This window comes from Ochotona princeps, chromosome 2 (genome assembly GCF_030435755.1).
Source record: "Ochotona princeps isolate mOchPri1 chromosome 2, mOchPri1.hap1, whole genome shotgun sequence".
NCBI classification, from domain to species: Eukaryota; Metazoa; Chordata; class Mammalia; order Lagomorpha; family Ochotonidae; genus Ochotona; species Ochotona princeps.
In genome coordinates this window covers 48,562,508-48,582,010 of record NC_080833.1, presented here as the reverse complement: position 1 = coordinate 48,582,010, position 19,503 = coordinate 48,562,508, and the positions used below count along the sequence as shown (strand labels likewise).

The following is a 19,503-nucleotide window of genomic DNA, read 5'->3' as shown; positions in this document are numbered from 1 at the left end:
ATATGGCACAGGATTTCTACAGGAAGGAGGGCTACCCAAATCTGTGAGAGGCGGAGGTCTGAATATGTAGCCAGAATGCTAAGGGATTGTGCCCAAATATTAGTAATGAATAAGCATGTGTCCTATTTACATGAATTTTACTTGCTACTTACAGGTTTTCTAAAGGCAAAACCTCCCACATGCTTCTTGCTAAAAACATCAAATAGGCTACAAACTCCAAAAGTAAAAACCACTGCTTTTACAATAACTTACTGTCAACTGGAAAAGAAAGGATCCTGACTAATATTTCTGACTGAAAAGGTGCAAAAATGCAGCAAACTATGAAAGAAATAATAAAAATAATCACAGTAACTTGATGAAAAGCACAGTGGTGGCAAACAATATTTCGAATAGTTGCAATAACCTGAAATTGTATTAGACACTTTACATTTTCTCTTTAGTCTGAGAAATTGATATACATAATATAATACATACTTGTTAAGGAATGAAACATTAAAAAGTTTTAAAATATTAATAAATTAATAATTCCAGAGAGGATTGAGGATGTTAGAATAAAGCAGCTTTAGAATCATTCTCAGTTGTAATTTTTGGTACTTCCCAATGGCCAGATCAACATATTCTTCATTCTTATATGTCTAGTTAGCTAAAATCATAGGCTCTAGACAGCCTAGATTGGTACCTGTGATGTTTCCCTGGCTAACTGAATGGTGTAGGCAATTTACCAACTTTTGTGTCTCAATTTACTCTTCTAAAAAACAGAAATAAGTGACTACCCATATGGTTGTTAAGAAAAAAATGTAGGCAAATTAAATTAGTGCCTTTGTTAAAGAGTTGATATCATGTGAGTTATTTTTATCCTAAAATATTATGTTCATCTTCTCCCCAGCACTACATGGAGTCTTGTAAAGTCTCTTAAGTGCTACTATTTAAAAGCAGCACTTCCCGATCTGCTGCTATATATGATATGCTGCCTGGGCAGGGGAGTGGTAAAGAACGTGGAATGCAGGGATCACTCAACACCCAACCCCCAGCGGATGTCCCTGGTTAATGAGCAGAAAGATGAGGATCAAGCAGAAAGGAGGCTGAAGAGAACAAAAGTTGTAGGAGTTTGTAGGTCTGCAAATATAAAGTTTACTTTGACATAAAATGAAAACAACAATATCAACTGTGTTCATGAACATGAGTTTACTCTGGATTTCAGAAGACAGGTGGACCTCCATCTGCCTCCCTCTGGTTACTACATTATAGACAAATACATGGTGTCCTGGAAATCAAGAGGTTCTGGTCTTGTATTTGTCTTATTTTAGGCTGCGTTACATTGAATGACTTGGTTCTTTTCTTTGGAAGTTTCCTCTTCTTCAAAATGGGAGATTTGAGCCAGAAAATGGAGTTATTTTGTTCAACAAATGAGTAGCTCACCTATTGATGCTGGGTATAGTGCTATACACTGTAGATATGTCTAGAAGCTGGAGGGTGCTCATTCCTGACCTACCATGAATGCAAGTGGACAAACAAAAGTGAGAGAGGAGACTATAAAGATACTTGTAGAACTTATTGAAGGTTGAATATGAGTGGCCAGGTAAGAAATGTTGAAGAGGGTTCTTGTGGGGAGCTGGGTGCTGAAGCTGCTCCCTGGAATAGGAAAGGCCCTCGCAGGATGGCGGCTGGCCCAGGGCCAGGAGGTGGGGTTGGTCTCCCCAGCAGGTAAACAGGAAGTCACAGGGATAGGCTGATGCCCTAGCTATGATTATGTCATAGCTACTGGCCTATCAGGTAGCGCCAAGTGGAACCACGGGGAGAAGTGATTGGTGGAGAACGGTATAAAAGCAGCTGGTAAAAGCTAAAGGGGGGGACGACAAGGAGAAAGACAGGGAGAAGGACGATGGGCGGAACAGGAAGAACCGGGCAGCAGAGAGGGGAAGAGGGGCTAAGATCTTCAGGTGGAAAAGCGGCAAAGAGGGGTACAAAAGCAGGAACGAGGAAAAGCAGCAGAGAGGGGTACAAAAGCAGTACGGGTTCTAGATTATAGTATTTAGCATTTTACAGCATTGAAGCATAACTTTGCTTAATAAAAAAAGAAAGCGGTACGGAGGCAGTAAGACCTACGTACAGGGACAAGAAAGGAGAAGAGCAGCGGAGAGAGGGAAGAAAAGGAGAGAGGGGAGAAAAGAGAAAGGGGTATAAATGCAGCCGCTTTTGGCAATAAGGGGTCCAGTTGCAGTTCTGGCTTTTCCCAGACCCTCAAGAGTGTGCCTTGTCGTTATTTAGTGTTGCTGCTGGACGGCGACAGGTTCTAGATGGAAGGAAACCCAACATGGCTAAACAGTTAGAAGGGAAAGAGTGATAACAAATGAAACTACACAAGCAGATTGGAATCAACTTTTACATGGCTTCACAAATCATGTTAAAGATTTTGACATTATGTCAAAGTCAAGAGAAAGACAATGGAGAGTTTTAAGCAAGAGTGATCCTATTCATGCTTGTAAAGGACAGTTGAGCTGATATATAGGGAACAGATTAGAAAATACTGAACTGGATAAAAGGAAATCATACAAGACTCTCTTTGAATAGTCCAGGTAAAATATGAGAGTGAAACAGTATCCTAAGAGAGTGATGTGGAGGACAGTGGGTGGCTTCCAAGTGGCCTTGAGGTTGTAATCTTGCAGGAAAGATTACTTAGATGCTGTTACCTGTTACAGATGGTGCTACATACTTGAAAAGTATGTCCTTTTTATATATTTTTTTAAAGATTATTATTATTAATTTTTTAAAGATTTATTCATTTTATTACAGCCAGATATACAGAGTGGAGGAGAGACAGAGAGGAAGATCTTCCGTCCGATGATTCACTCCCCAAGTGAGCCGCAACGGCCGGTGCACGCCGATCTGATGCCGGGAACCAGGAACCTCTTCCGGGTCTCCCACGCGGGTGCAGTGTCCCAATGCATTGGGCCGTCCTCAACTGCTTTCCCAGGCCACAAGCAGGGAGCTGGATGCGAAGTGGAGCTGCCGGGATTAGAACCGGCGCCCATATGGGATCCCGGGGCTTTCAAGGCGAGGACTTTAGCCGCTAGGCCACGCCGCCGGGCCCTAAAGATTATTTTTTAAAGATTTATTTATTTTTATTGGAAAGGTGGATATACAGAGGAGGAGAGACAGAGAGGAAGAAGATCTTCTGTCCAATGGTTCACCCCCCAAGCGGCTGCTACAGGTGGAGCTGAGCCAATCCGAACCCAGGAGCCAAGAGCTCTTCCGGGTCTTCCACGTGGATGCAGGGTCCCAAGGTTTTTGGTTGTCCTCCATTGCTTTCCCAGGCCACAGCAGGGAGCTGGATGGGATGCAGGGCTGTCAGGATTAGAACCAGCATCCATATGGGATCCTGGTGTGTGAGGCGAGGACTTTAGCCACTATGCTATCGCGACGGGCCCGAAAAGTATGTCTTACAGGCAATGGTAGAGATGATGAGTTTGGATTTTCACATTTAAATGGAAATATCATTGAGTCTCACAAGTGGAGATATTTTCTAGGCAGCTGCAGAGCTGCTGGCATAAATTTTTGTGAGTTTGGGTAGAATTCTGTAGAAATATGACATATAATATCAGGTCCAGTGACAGGGAAGCTGGCAAATGAATTTGCAAAGATATAACAAAGCAGTAGAAAGAAAATCCGGAGTCTCAGCGGAAGAGTATTTAAATGTAGGAACTGCTTCTCTGTGCAAAATGCTGTCAAAGGCAGAGCAGGGAAGGATTGAAGTACCCTCTGAGCTCACCAATGCCCTATGCTGGCAGTGACAGCCTGTGTTAGCACCATTTTGTTGGTATTCTAGAAGCAGAAGACAGATCAACTTTGGATACAGGAGCAGGAGTAGTGAGGTGAATAATCAAAGGAATGAGTATAGGTGCCTTTCAAAACATTTTTGACTGTGAGAGGGATTCATTGGAAAGGTGGGTGGGCAGAAGAATGGAATTCCGTTATAACATGAGACCATGTTCAACAAAAATAATGTGAATGATAAAAGCAATTTTAGATTTTCCACCAGCCATTTAACAAAGTAAAACAAAGAAATTTGTGGATTTAATCTGAATGCCCTTTACCTTACCTGTTTTAGCCTGAACATTATCATTTCAGTAAGTAATCACACAAAAATGATTAGATAGTCCACATTGTTTTATTAATCTTTCATGTGCTTTACAAACTGTGATTTGGACTAGCCACATCTCAAGGGTTCACCAACTACTTTTAGTAGTGACTACCACATTGGGTCACACAGATCTACAGAATGCTTTTCCATTTTAGTATATTCAAGAGGTAGAAGCATAAAGATAGATAGAGAGAGTTCAAATCAGCTGCTTCACTCTAATAGCCTTAGTAGAGGAACTCAATCCAGGTGTCCAATATGGAAGGCAGGAAACCAATTATTTCTATCATTACTAATGACTCCAATGTTCTGCCAGCAGTCAGCTGGAATCAACCGTTATAGCAAAGGAATGAAATCTAAGTACTCTGATGTGGACATTAGGCCATTAGGCCAAGTGCCTATCTCCTGAGAGCATATGTAAATGGTGAATCGGAGTTAGTAGTGCGGAAAGACTAAATATATAGAAGTGACAACAGATCATGGATGGAGAAGGTTGTCAGATGCAGTAGGAGAAGGAAGAGCCTCCAATAACAGGTGGAACAATTCCTCTTATAACAAATGTAGAGGACAAAAAAAAAATCTGTGTCTAGTTATAAGCAGTTGTGTGCTGATAAATGTTCAACAACTGTCTACACCAAAAAAAAGTCTCCTTAATTTGTAGCCTTTACCCATTTCTATGCTATAAATACTTCTACTATGAACACTTTCAAGCTCCTGATAATATTGGTCATTTATTTCAGGAAATTCTCTGTCTTACATTGAGACATGCAAGTAGCTCAATAAAAGGTTTGTTTAAAAAAAATCTTTGGAGAAAGAAACAAGTACCTGATGAACAGCAGGAGTGGGGAACCATTACTATAGGTTAGCCTAGAGGAGCAAGAGGGAGGAGTGGTTCCCATCTCTATAGGACTTACGGTCTTCAGCAGATGGAAGGTAGACGGGTGAAGCTCAGCTGCATCTACCTAGCAAGGCGACAGCTGAAGGAATGAACCCACTCATTCTGTCCTTCAGTCTCCTGTTGATACCTCCCATTGGCCAAAGTCAACTTGAAACTATGGGTAAGGAAGAGTTGCTGCGGATAATCAATATGCCTGTAATAGAAATCTGCCTTTGGTTTTATATTTCAGAAAACTGGATTCATTGCAGATTATGACTTGCTAAGTCAAGAACAATGATGAAAAAGCCAGACCTTTACATGCAAATTGACCATGTGGAAAGAGAGAAAATGGGTATAGAGAGAGTTTTAAAATTTCTCCAACAAGCCCTTCAGCTTACATGATAACTCAATTTTAGAGACATGGAAACTAAAACTCTAAGCATGCTGTGATTTGTCAAAGTTAGCAAGTATAGTTAGGAGATAGTTCTAACTAGAAAGCATTTTCCATTCTACTGTTCACCTGCAAGCAACTGTGTGTGTGGTGTGGTGGGATTGAAATGGGTGGGACATTTGAAAATTCATTTTAAGATTTTTTGTTGTTGTTGAAGCTAGAATATTACTGGAATTATCTATGCCCAAGCTATAAGCTTGTGTATACTAAAAAGCACAAACTCACAGGACTCTCTTGAACAGTTCTGTTGCTGATGCTCACTGTGGACATACAAGTAAGGAGGTGGAAGAGGAATGTATAAAGCCGTCTTTTGCGAAATGAAAGTGGACTCGGGCCTCACATAGAATGCTCTGCGCCTCACTCCCCTCAAGGCAGTACCTGAACAGGTGACTTTCTTTAGTCCAGTGGTCTGGACAGAAAGGGCAGAGAGAGTGTTCCAGGGTGTGTAAGTATAACCCATAAACACTTAGAAACAATAGCATGAATAGCATCCTTCAGGGACAGTGTTTTATGTGTCGAACATTATGTGCTTTAACAAAAGGATAAAAAAAAATCTGAAATGAGGCTACAATCTGGGAATGGAGGTGAGGAAGTACTGGTAGTCATTGTGTTGGCATTCTGGTAATGTGACCTTTAGACCTAATCTCTCTTGACCTATTCATGAAATTTTCTCATCTACAACATTTGGCCAGCCACCCAACGGGCAGCTGCGAGGATTAAATGAGACCATGATGCAAAGTTCCTTGCAAATGTAGTGCCCAAGCAAAAGCTTCATTCTTGTCACATTTCTGTCCCTCGCTGGAACATCACCTTTGATTGAACCATGTCTTCTATTTCTCAGAAACACCACCTTTCTCTTGGCATTCTCTTCACATTGTAGTGGTAAGGTAGTTTCCCAATCATGATTACTCTAGCTTTTTTGTGTGTTGTTTTTTTACTTTGGGGCCATGGTCTGGGCTTTGAGTGGCCATTCTGGAGAAACCACAACATTTTGGATCATAACTTTTCCCCATTTTTGAAGAAACACTAAGTGCATTTGTTACCTTTTATTTTGCCATCTGGTGCCTGATTTGGCTGCATCTGTGTTTACTTAATCACTTTAGGCGAAGGCCGAGTTTACATATGGGGAAGGAAGAGAGGGCTTCTCTGATTTCTTCCATATGTTCATTTATTCATATATTATGATTTTTGTAATCTCACCAGCACAGTTTCCCTCAGACAATCCAGAGACTGTTCTCTGGAGACCTGCTTATTTGTGTGTTCAGCTGGGAGTTGTGAGAACATTTTCTTCATGCCCATCTCCTCTAGCCTAGCTCATCTTGTGACTTTCAGATGGTACAAAATTACTGTTCTTCTTTTTGAAATAGGAGTTGATTTGATTGGGTTGATTCCGTGGCAAGGGTCAGGAAACTGGGGGCCATTTGTAAATGATGTGAATTCAGCAAGTTCTGTGATCCCTGTGGTCCTCAATGTGTTCATCGCACATCAAAAGGTGTGGGTTGGGTCAACTGTGTCTCCCTTAGAGCCCCACAGTCCTGATTTTCTGTTTCCTTCTGCTCCTCCACTTTCACTGAATTTCTGGGTCCCACAGACCAGAACATGGAGTTCCTGTGTGTTCCTTATTTTTAGTCCAGAGTAGAGGTGTGTTAACAGGAGAGGGATCTAAGAAAGGAATCCCATCTCCTGTGTACTGCATGAGTAAAAGAGCATAAGCTCTCTTTCTGCTTTGTAAAAACTCTTGATTTATTTTCTGCAGCATACCTGAGACTCAGCTTAGCATGGCAACATGAGCCCTGGAGACAGAGACCTGGATTGACATCTGCCTCATATCTCTGCAGCCTGTGGCCCAGAGCAGTTTCCTTAATTTTGCTAAGTCCTTTCTTCCTTTTCAGTAAAACAGGATCTGCTTTGTTGGGATGGTGGTGGATAAGTAATCATTCTTAGTGCAGTGGTTTGCATAACTCACATATTAATGAGTGAACATTGGTTCACTCTATGCATGGTGGATTCAGTAGAGAAAGTGCCATGGTACTGCAAATGCATTCACAGAAGGGAGCTGACAATACTCAGTGTAGATCACGAGAGCTGGAGAGGACTAGGGAAAAAACAGAGGACTGGGAACCAGATTTCAGCTCAAGGGGAAAGTGGTCCTAAATCTACCCCAGAGGGCTCGTAAGTGGATGACAGAGTTTCAAGGGGGCTGAGATGTAGGCAGGGGAGTGCTTGGGGTAGGCCACAGTGGTCACGAGTGAGGTGTCTGTGTGTATATGTGTGAATGTCCCAAGTCAGTCTGCGAACTTGTTCCTGCCTCTTTCGTGTTCCAAACTACTTAGTCTCTGTGCCTGGGAAATGAATTTCAAAACATAAATTCTTTGGTAGCTGTAATAAATTGTTTGATATTTTTGGACAGGGACAGACAGACAAAGTCTGTATCTGATGCCTTGGACAGGAAAGCTTAGCTTATTTGATGAAAACAAACTAATCTCTTCCAGGTAATCAAGAAGTGCTCTGTCCAGAGACAAAGACATAGCATGAAGTGATCTTGTCTGTGGCCTGCTCCTGGGGGCTCTGATGGCACACTGAGAAAGAACAGCACAGCACAGATGGCGTGTGGCAGCAGCTTCCTACAACTCTTTCTTCTTTCTGCTGCACAGAAGTCCATGCAGAATCACAGAGGCAGTCCTCTCGTCCGGGGGATTGCTTCACAGCATGGAGAGGCAAGGGTGGCTCTCATGCTAAGTAGGCACATTTCACATGTGTGTATCACTGTGCACTTTGTGCGTGGTAAGGCTTATGTGAGGTTCAGCGGAAGCCCAGATGGAAGCAAGGGACACCCATGTATAGCAGAGGCAAGAACAATGTAGGAGGTGATAAAAAAAAAAACCTTGAAGAATAATGAGAGATGCTGGTTGTTGGCACAGGGTGAGGGTATGCACGGCCACACCATAGGGACTTCGCAGGAACAACAGAAACTGCTGCTTCCTGGAGGCATGGTCTCCATGAGCCTGATAGGATCAGGTGCAAGGCCTAGTAGGAGATTAAGTGTCTCTCATATCATCCAAGCTGAGAGAGGGGCTCGGGGCACAGAGGACCTGCACTGATCGTAGATGAAGAAGGAGTCTGAGGAAGAAAAAGATGTCAGGAGTAACTGTCAGATTTCTGGGCTTAAGGCTATGGCCACTAAAGAAGAGGCCGAGTGAGCATTGATTCTAACTTAGAGCTGATTGCAGAGAACTCGCTTCTGCAGATCTGACAGAACTTCACTTGGGAAGATGGGGTAAAAGAAAGAGAGCAATCCACAACCTTTCCCTGTTCAGAGCTCAAGAAAATCAAGAGAACTCCAGAGAAATAATGTTGCAAAGATTTTTCACAGATCAAGCCAAAGCTTACATCAGCCAGTCATGTGGATTGTAAGCTTGATTATGCAGTAACAAATGCATATGTCCTTGTAAGTGCTACAAGATTTGGCACTTATACCTGAGATGGGGAGGTGCTTACTGGTGGTTCCCCCCACCTTTTTCTTTTTAAAGCAGTGGAAGTTCTTAACAGCCAGACTGCGTAAACGTGCTTCTGAATACGAGACAGAAGATCCTGAAGCTCAGTCTTGATGGTGGTGAGGCAAAGATGGTACTGGATCAAGTCCAAAGACAAAAGGCTGTGGGAAAGTGTGAGGCTCTTTGCCCATAAGCATTGTGGCTGCTTGGAAGCACAGAAACCTTTATCTGGGGGGTACACGTACTGGGGGTAGCACTAGGATCGTGTGCAGTTTGGACAGGGAATTCAAGGAGTGCCAGGCAGTTTTTTTTCATGGCTGGGAGATAGGCAGAGTATGGGAAGTGGCACATGGTAGGAGGAGAAACCAGGACTCAGTGTCTGGTTCCAGGAGAGAAAGACCTTGTAAAGCCCTGGAGGAAGGACAGTGGGTAGGGGTCGGGGGAGATGGGTGGGAGGGGAACACAAGACACATGGGCCCACAGGGTGGCTTCTGGAATTGCGATGAAACATAATGGAAGAAACAAAATTCTGCAGGAGTGTTGGGGTTACATTTGCATGTTTCCTGTACCCTGGGTGGTTCCTATGAACAGCAGCATGGGGCAGCATACTGGTTGGGAGAACACTGCAGTTGTTGATCCGGAAGTAACCAACTAGCTAAACAATCAGCTGAACTCCTTCAAGCATTCCTCTTCCTTCTTTTTACTCCCCATCCCCCCTTCCCCTGTGCAGGACAGCTTTCCATCTCCTACTCTTTCAGCAGGAGGTGGAGGGTGCACATGAAACCCGGCTGTAGAGACCTGGGCATTCCTTCCTCTTCCTCTCCCTACTCCCCTGACTCATGCACAGCCCTTTGCTGGGAACTGCGTGTGGGGAGAGAGCAGCTGCTGGCGTCCAGAACAACTCCCAGCTGTTCTCCCAACTTCCTTCAAGTGTTGCTTCGTGTCAATGCCTCTAATTAGTTAAAATGGGAAGGGGGTGGTAAACAGAGGAGCCAAAGCGAGGCCTAATTTTAGCTGTAGCCAAAAGGACTTTCCCCTAAATACACTGTGATCTCAAAATACTTAGCTAAGCACATATGTACATGGCAGGGAGAGGATTTAAAGAGCTTCGCAAGTAAAACCTTAACTCCAAATGGGACAACCCCTGCCTCCTTGCACAGGGTACTGAAAAGGGAAGGAATAAAAATAGACTGAACCCTTGCTCTGCCAGGCATGGTACTGGGTGTTTGTGTGTGACACTCAGCTATCTGTTCAGTCCTCACAGTCACAGCATGATGCAGGGCCCGTTACCATCCTAATTTCATAGATGAGGAAGCCAAGGCTCAGTGCAACTCATGATACTTTGTTCACGACAATGCAGCACACTGAAGAGCCAGATTAAAGGCAGGGTTTCTGAGTGCATTCTGCCAGATACAGCCTAAATCCTAGGACAGACAGAGCACTGGGCAGGCCATTTAGGAAAGGATTTGGAACAGGTGTTCAGGGCAAAGCAGAGGATCCTGGTTGTCAGGATGCTTAGAACTATCGTTGCAAGAACAGGCAGAAATCACTCAATGCCTTCAGTTTACTGCAACCCTGAAATCCCTCCCATCCCTCCCAAGACATGCTAGAAGAAGGACCAAGCTGTCATTGACCATTTACAGGTATATAAATCATCTGCAGAAGGCCCTGTACTCTCATCTCCCTCTCTGACAGAAAGAGACCACTGCTTTATGCAATCTAAGAAGATGCACTGTTTTGCAATGGAATTTGAACCGGCTCACCCCAACCCTCCTCCCCACTTCAACTTTCTCAAGGTTATGATGGAATCTGGGCTCCTTCAGAAAACGGGCCACCTGGTAGGACTCATCACGTCAACTTCCTTCATCTCAGTTCAAGCTTAAAAGGCCTCTTCACTGGGAAGCTCCCCAGTGAGGTTTTCTGCGCACATCTGGAGTCTTTCCACAATAGGCCTTTGAAGCGGCCTGAAGTATTCCGGGAAAGTCTGCCTCACTGCGCTTGGATTTAAGAGCAGAAGCCCACATTTATTTTTCTTTCCCGCCTTCATTTGACAAAACGCCCACCCCTGCCCCCTGCAGTGGTTTGCGGCCTCTTGCAAAGCAGCCCTGAGTTTCATCTCACGGCTTCCAGGGCTGAAGTCCTAAAAAAGAACAAGCACGGAGCAAACTCACAATGATCATGAACATGACAAAGGTCTGTTTATGCATTTGGTTCCCCAACCAGACTGTGACTCGTGCTTTGCTCATCTCTCTGGCAAAAAGAAAACACACGTGGAAGCCCAAGTGACTTGCTCCATCACTCAGCACTGGTGGTTTGTCGAGTCACTGAAAACGACGGAGGCACAGTTCACTGATCTGTGAAGTGAGTCTATAGCGGTCTGTCTTGCATGCGTAGCTGAGCTTCTTGGGAAGTAGCCTAAGTAAAACACTCTGCATGGTGGCAGACATGGACCTTGGCAGATCTGTGCTGTCCCTCCTGCAGGGCCACTCTCCTTCACAGAGGCTAACAAAAGACTCGGTTTCCACAATCAACTCAGGTCACAGTTTCCTTCCCTGGAAATGCTTTACTTCCCTGTTGCTTAGGTGTGTATAAATACCTCCCCCATGGGGTGGGCACTTGGTACAGTAGTTAAGTCACTGCTTATGATGCCCACATTCCATAACACAGTGCCTGTTTAGAGTTCCGGCTCCTCTGCGTCAGCTCCAGTTTCCTGCTAATGCAAAACCTGGCTGTTCACAGATGATGGTTCAAAATCTTGCATTCTTGCCAATCATAGGGGAGTTGTGAGGGAAGTTCTGAGTTCCTGGCTTAGGCCTGGCTCAGCCCTGATTGTTAACTTTCAGGTTCTTGCTCTCTTTTTCTCTCAAATATAAAGAAAAAAAATTGAAAACAAGCAGATAGCTTCCATAAAACTTTCTTATGTTCAAACCATGGTTTATTGTTGTTTCTGCTTTAATTCCATGTATATGTGTCTGCCATCTCCCTGTTATGGTAACAACTCTAGGTAAATGCTGTTTGTTGTTCATTGCTATGTTCCCATACCAAGTTCAATGCCTAATATATCACTGGGGTCAACAATATGAATGGATTACTCAGTCTACTTAAGTTTTTACTGAGCACCTACTTTGAGTCAGGTATCATTCTAACTACCAAAGCTATAACCAAGAACAAAAGAGACTTGGAATTGTGTTCAGAAGTTTGCACTCTAGTTGGACAAGCCAAGAAACATTATAGTTATAGCCCTAATGTGTTAAAATTTACAAGTCATTTATCCTATCTATTTAATAAGAAAAAGCTTTCACACAAAACTTCATACCATCAATTTTTCTGGGATCATGCAGAAACTGAAGTCTCTTGGCATGTCATCATCCTGAAACCTGACGAGACCCAGGAGTCCCGAGCCACAGCTGACATCTCCTTGCATTAAGCAGAAGCCACAGGAGTCAAGCCCAAAGGAGCAGTGAAGTGGTACTTTGAAATGTTGGGGTGGAGTGTGGACTAGTGTGAGAAAAGTCTGAGTTTACAGTTTTAATGGCAGGGGCGTTTCATGGGATTATCTCCAGGAGCCCAAGCAAGAGAAATGCCAAACAGTGAAACCTAGTCTAATTATACTCGAACTGAAGAAAACCAAAGCCTAAGAACATCTTGGGAGAGGACTGCGAAAGAAAGTTCCACCTTAGCTAGAAAAGAGTAAGTATAAAGCTTACACCAGGCTTCTCAGAAACCACAATGGGATCAGGCTAGAGTGATATAGTTGAAGTGTTTAAATAAAGCCACTATCATAGAGTTCCATATGCAGTGAAAGTGTACCACAAACATAAAGGAAAAATAAAGATATTCACAGTCATATGAACACTGATTTCACTGAAGCAGACCTGCCCTTGAAGAAATCTGGAAAGAAGTTCCTCAGCAGGAAGGAAAATTATATAGATCATAAAACTGCATCAGACTGAAGAAAAAGTAAGGAATAAATGAAGGTAAATTCAACTATTTTATTACTCTGATGTAAAGAAAAACTATTTTTGAAAATAATCCTAAAATGCAGTCAGTATTATAGTAGGTAACAGACTGAATGAATGTAGAATGAATGCTTGTGAAGTCACAGGTATGGGTGGGAGGCATTGATTAGGCTTAATTTTTTTTTTTAAATTTATTGGAAATGCAGATACACACAGAGAGGGAGAGACACAGAGAGAGATCTTCTGTCTGCTGGTTTAATCCTCAAGCGGCCACATCAGCCAGTGCTAAGAAAATCTGAAACCAGGAGCCCATATGGGATCCTGGAACATTCCAACCGAGGATTTAGCCAGTAAGCTACCATGCTGAGTTCTGATTTCTTTTTCTCTCTTTTCATTTCTTTCTCTGTCTCTGTCTCTCTGTCTCTGTCTCTCTCTTTCCTTCATTCCTTCCTTCTTTCTCTTCTTTCCTTCCTTCCTTCCTTCTCTTTTCTTCTTTCCTTCCTTCCTTTGTTCTAAAATTTATTTATTTTTATAATAAAGTCATATGCCACGTGAGGATTTAGCCACTAGGCTATAGCACCGGTTCTGCTTCTTCCTTTCTTCCTTCCTGCCTACCTGTTTCCTTCCCTCACTTCCATCTTTCTTTGTAACATTTATTGTATTTTTATTGACAAATCAGACATACAGAGAGGAGGAGAGACAGAGAAGATCTTGCATCTGCTGATTCGCTACCCAAATTATTGCAATGGCTAGAGCTGCACCGATCTGAATCCAGAAGCCAGGAGCCTCTTTTGGGTCTCCCACATGGGTGCAGGGTCCCAAGACTTTGGGCCGTCCTCGACTGCTTTCCCAGGCCACAAGCAGGGAGCTGAATGGTAAGTGGGGCCACTGGGACATGAACCAGTGTGCATATGGGATCCCAGCACCTGCAAGGCGAGGATGTTAGCTGCTAGGCTACCACACTGGGATCCTAATTATACTTCTTAAAAGATACGTATACCACATATAAGATGTATAGTGTTGATTTTTAAAACAATTATTTATTTGGATTTTACTTGGAAGACAGAGAAAGAGAGAGGGGGACACATACAGAGCCAGAATGCCAGACTAGATGAAATATAAATATTATAAATTCTAGTCCAATCATAAAGTATTTTCTGTAATTGAAGTACAATTGATGGTGAGATGTAATAATATAGTGAAAACCAGAAAAGACTGAGTGGGTAACAAGAAAAACAAAGAATAAGTGGAACAAATATAAGAGAGTTGCAAACATGGTATATATGAATGCAACTATCCCAACACTCACTTTGTGTCTAGTCTGAATATACTGCTAGGAAAAAGAAATGACAAGCTGGTGTAAAGAAACCAAGGCCTACAAGAAACCTACTATTGAATATAAAGGATTAGTTAGATTAAAAGTAAAGATTTGGAGAATGCTATACCATAACACTAATCAAACAAGAACTGTAGCAGTTACATTAATTTCAGAACACTACAACATCAGGAACTCAGAAGGATTAGCATAATGCTAAAATCTCCAAGAATTATTGCAATCTTCAGCGTGTAAGTGTAGAAGGGGATATGAATAAAAGGCATAAGGAAAATACCTGACAGAAATACAAGAAAAAATAGACAAAAAACAATCAACTATTATAGTTTAGAATTTCAGCTCTTCATTGTCTTTCAATAATTGATTGTCCAACTAGACAGAGAATCAGTAGAGAAACAGGTGACCTGAACAGCCATAACAGTCAATTTATTTCACTTTGTATTCAAGGAATGGTCCACCTATGACAGTAGCAAGGAAATTCTTCCAAAGGTCACATACTACATTCATCAAGAATGAGCTCATTTTGGATGACAGAAGATGATTTAACAAGTATGCAAGAATAGAAATAATAAAAATTATGTTTTTAAATCACAGTGGAATTAAACCAAAAGTTAAAGAAAAGACAAATGCAAAATACATCAATATTTCACGATTATGTTCCACACACCTCAAAATGAAAAGAGTCAAAAATAATATCAAGAAAAGTTATTTTTGTGTGTGAGTTCCTGAACTAAAATGTTTTGGAAGGAGCAAAAGCAATGTCTAGACTAAACTCATAACATCAAATGGATAGGTTAGAGCATAGCAATAGAGAGTCAATCATCAACGCTTCTGCCTTAGGAAACTACAGAAAGAGAATCAAAGCCTGAGGCAAACAGGAAAATATAACAACTATCTGAACAAAAAAATCAATGAACTCGAACACAGGAAAACAACAGAAAAAATCAATGAAGCAAAAATCTTGTTTTTTGAAAACATCAACAAAGTTAACAAACCATTAGCCGGAAATAGGGTAGAAGTTTCTAATATCAGTGATTAGAGAGATGTCATCATTACTCAAATCAGAAGAATCCCATACACAACTCTGTAACCATAAACAAACCCAAAAAACAAACAAACAAAACCAAACACACACACAGAGGAAAAAACAGTATGTACATAATAATGACTTTGGCTCAGTAATGTGTGAACTTTCAAAAGCAAAGCACGAGTTTAGATGGTTGTACTAGTGGATATTGCTAATTATTTAAGGAAGAAATTATACTACATCTTCACTATCTCCCCAGAAAGAGAGAAACAGAAGAAAAGCTTCCTGTGTTATTCAAGGAGGCTAGCAGTATTCTAATAGCTGGCACAGATAAGGACACTGCAGAAAAGGAAAATAAAAAAGAAACAATGTTTGTCATGAATACAGCTACAATAAGTCTCAATAGAATGTCAGCAATTCAATCAACAATGTGGAAAAAGAATTATATGCTCCAGTTAACTAGGATTTATTCTAGGTATGCAAGGCTGGTTTGAAATTCTAAATACAGTGTAATTTGTCATATCAATAGGTCAAATAATAAACAAATTTTAATGATATTTAAAGATGTAGAAGAAAGCACTTGAAAAATCTAATATAAGTTCTTAGAAAACTAGAAATATGGGGAAAGTTCTTCAACTTAATAAACAATGTCAATAACCAACAAATAACAACAAAGTACTTTATAGCTAACACAAAAGTTAATGAGGAAAACTGGACATTTTCCCTGTAAGATTGGCAACAAAGTAATGATGTCGTTTCTCACCACTTCTTTGCAAGACTGTATTTGAGATTAGCTATTGCAGTAAAAATGAAAAAAAGCATGAAAATTAGAAAGGACAAAATAAAAGCATTTGATTTAATTAGCTACCATGACTTTCAATGTAGAAAAATCACAAAGCATTAACACATTAAAAAAAATTGAACTATATAGCCTCAGGATACAAGATTAATGTAGAAACTCTATTTGCCTTCTGACAACTACCATCAATAAAACATGAAACTGATACTAAAAATGCTGCAAAAAACCAAAATGCATAAGTATAACAAGAAGTATACAAGGCATGGAAAACTTCAAAATTCTGATGAAATAAAATAAAATTTAAAGTTAGATATCCAACTGATGACCAGATAAACAAAATCTGATTTGTACATGATGAAATATTATCCAGCCACACAAAGATTAATCTGATATTTGTAATAAAATGTATAGAACTAGAAATAATACTCTATGTTAAATATGTCAGATACAGAAAAACAGATTCTACATTTTGTCTTCTATGTAGAAGTTAGTAAACAGTGTAAAAATGTGAATGCCATATTTGGTATGTAAAATGTTGTTCTCACTGAATTATACCTTCTCAAAAACTTTACATTATTATTTCTTTACGATCCTTGTCATAAATCACATATTATATGATATTAATACTCCAGATACATAGTAAGATACTAACTATGGTATGTTTATAATAATAACATAGAAGTTAAATGGCAAAATGTTAAAAAATTATTAAACATACAACAAATAAATATTTTTAAAAAGAAAAATAAGGAAATCACAAGAACAGTGATTTTAGACAATGACATAACACCATTTGCAAAACTTAGCCCGAAATGGATCAATATAAAATCCAAAAAACAAAGCTATGAAACATATAGAAGATGACTTACGAGAAAACCTAGGACATTTCAGTTTGGTCGTGAATTTTTAAAGGCAACACCAGAAGTAAAAGTCATGAAAAAATAATTGGTTAGCTGGATTAGTAACATTTAAATAGTGCTCATTGATATAAACTTTCAAGAGAGGCCAAACAGAAGCCCACAGACTTGGAGGGGGGGAATGCATTTATGATTAAGAGCTTGTATCTAAAATATATAAAGAGCTATTAAAAATTCAACATTAAGTAAGCAAGAAATCAAGTGAAAAAAATTGGGGAAAAAATTGAACACACACCTCACCAAAAAAAATCTATTCATCTGAAAAAAAAAAAACATACGTAAAGATGCCTCCACCATTTGATAATAGAAAATTGCAAGTTAAAACAAATTAAAATTGAACTGCATACCTATTAGAAGATCTAAAATTCAGAAAAATGCTATAAAAATGCTGTATTGAAATGTAACAACAGGAACTCTATAACTCCTTGCTAGTGAAAATGCAAACTAGTATGGTCACTGTAGAAGGTTATTTTACATTTCATAAAAGCGAGCATTCTGCTCCTAACTTACTACTTACCCAACTGATCTGAAATTTTCTGTACACACAAAAATGTTTGTGTGGATTTTTAAAGCATTTTTATTCATAATTACCACAAAATGTCTGTTCGTCATTAGGTGAATGGGTAAGAAAACCGGTACACCTATGCAATGACGCATCACTCAGCAACAGGAAGAAATGAGCTATAAAGCTCAAGAATACACAGACTCACTTTTTAAAGTTTAATAGCGTAAAGAGAACATATTTCATAATATAGTTCTAACAGAATCATACTTCCCCTCTCCCTCTCTACCTTCCTCTACTCTTTTCTTCCTTCCATCCTTCCTTCCTCTCTCTCTCTTTCTTCTTTTCTTTAATGTTTTGAAAGACAACTGTAATCCACTTTATAATCACAGGCTAAATTCACCACTAAACATTATATTTCACAAATAAAAAATAAGAAGACCACAGTTTCACCAGAGTAAAAACAGAGTTTAGAAAGAACAGTCATATCACAAAACGTCTATTTTATTTCCACACATTTTTTCTTTGTTCTGTGTTAAGTGTCACATGTCACTGAAAACAGATAATTATTTCTGGCATTGGCTTATTTCATTACTCATAATGCATCCATTTTGTTGCAAAAGACAGGATTTCTGTATTTCACAGGGTATATATACTTATAGTTTCCTGTTCCTGTTATCAGTTGATGGACATCTGAGTAAATTCCATATCTTAGCTGTAATAAACATGAGGATATAGAAAACTCTCTCATATGCTGATTTCATTTTGTTTGGATAAATTCCCAGCAGTGGGATGGCTGGGTCATATGGTCGATCTATTTTTAGATCTCTGTGGACTCTCCATACTGTCTTTTATAATGGGTATACTTGTTTACATTCCCACCAATAGTGGACTAGATTAACTTCTCCCTTACATTCTCACCAGCATTTATTGTTTTTTGATTTGGGGATATTAGCCAATATTGGGATAACATGAACTCTCACTTTGGTTTTTATTTATATTTCTAAGATGGCTGGTGACCCAAAGCATTTTTTCATGTATTTATTGGCCATTTGAATTTCATGCTTTGAAGCATGTTTGTTTGTGATGGACTCATCTTAAATGCAAGTTACTAAGTGAAAGCAGACAGTCTGAACAAGTTATATACATGATTCCAATTATATGAAGTTTGGAAAAGGAAGAATTGCAGGATTAGTGGTTGCCGAGTGCTGGGGGTGACTGTGGAGGGTTAAACAGATCAAGGGTAGGGCTTTAACATTATTTTAGGGTGGTAAAAACATTCTGTGTGATACTTTAGTTTTATATACATGATTTTATGTATTTGCCAAAACCATTGACTGCTACAGCATGAGTGAATCTTAACAAAACAAATCTAGGAAGCAGGAGGATGCCACAATGAAACACAGTATGCCACAGAATCAGTGCTAACCAATATAGGAAACAATCCCTTTGAAGGTGGCTAGTCCTGACCCCAGCAACCTTGGGAATCAGTGTAAGCAAAAACAGAATAAAAGCAAACCTGTACAGAATTATTGTCCTCTAGCTGATATAGTTACATCTTTTAGGAGAATGGGTTAACAGTTGTGTTGATTCTTTACAAGTGTACTGGAATTGAACAACTAAATAAATGGATGGCAGATGGTGTGAACCACATTTCCTGCTCCTTCGGTGGGAGTCTGCAGAGAAGCAGGCAGAAGAGGCTAGAATGAACCATGTGGTGATGATTATAGTAGGAAACATTAGTATGAATTCATGTTGACCAGAAATACAGATGATTTTGTAGGGAAATAGCTGAAGATATGGGTGTAAAGTAACCCTCACTCCCTCAAAGTCCACAGTTTCATGTTACGGAGTTTTAGTTACCCAATCAGCTGTGGTCCAAAACTATTATACAGAAAATTTCAGAAACATGTAATTTGTAAGTTTTATTGAGCACCACTTTAAGAAAAGTATGATAAAATCTCATGTTGTGCTCTAGTTCAATCCCATCCAATCTTTGTCCAGTG

General features: G+C 40.2%; 1 protein-coding gene across 5 annotated transcripts in view; it reads right to left on the bottom strand.

Annotated features, from left to right (window-relative positions):
* The window catches only part of FGGY (FGGY carbohydrate kinase domain containing), a 447,653-nt gene that overhangs the window by 16,796 nt on the left and 411,354 nt on the right, over positions 1-19,503 (bottom strand). The gene's annotated exons all lie outside the window — the stretch shown is intronic.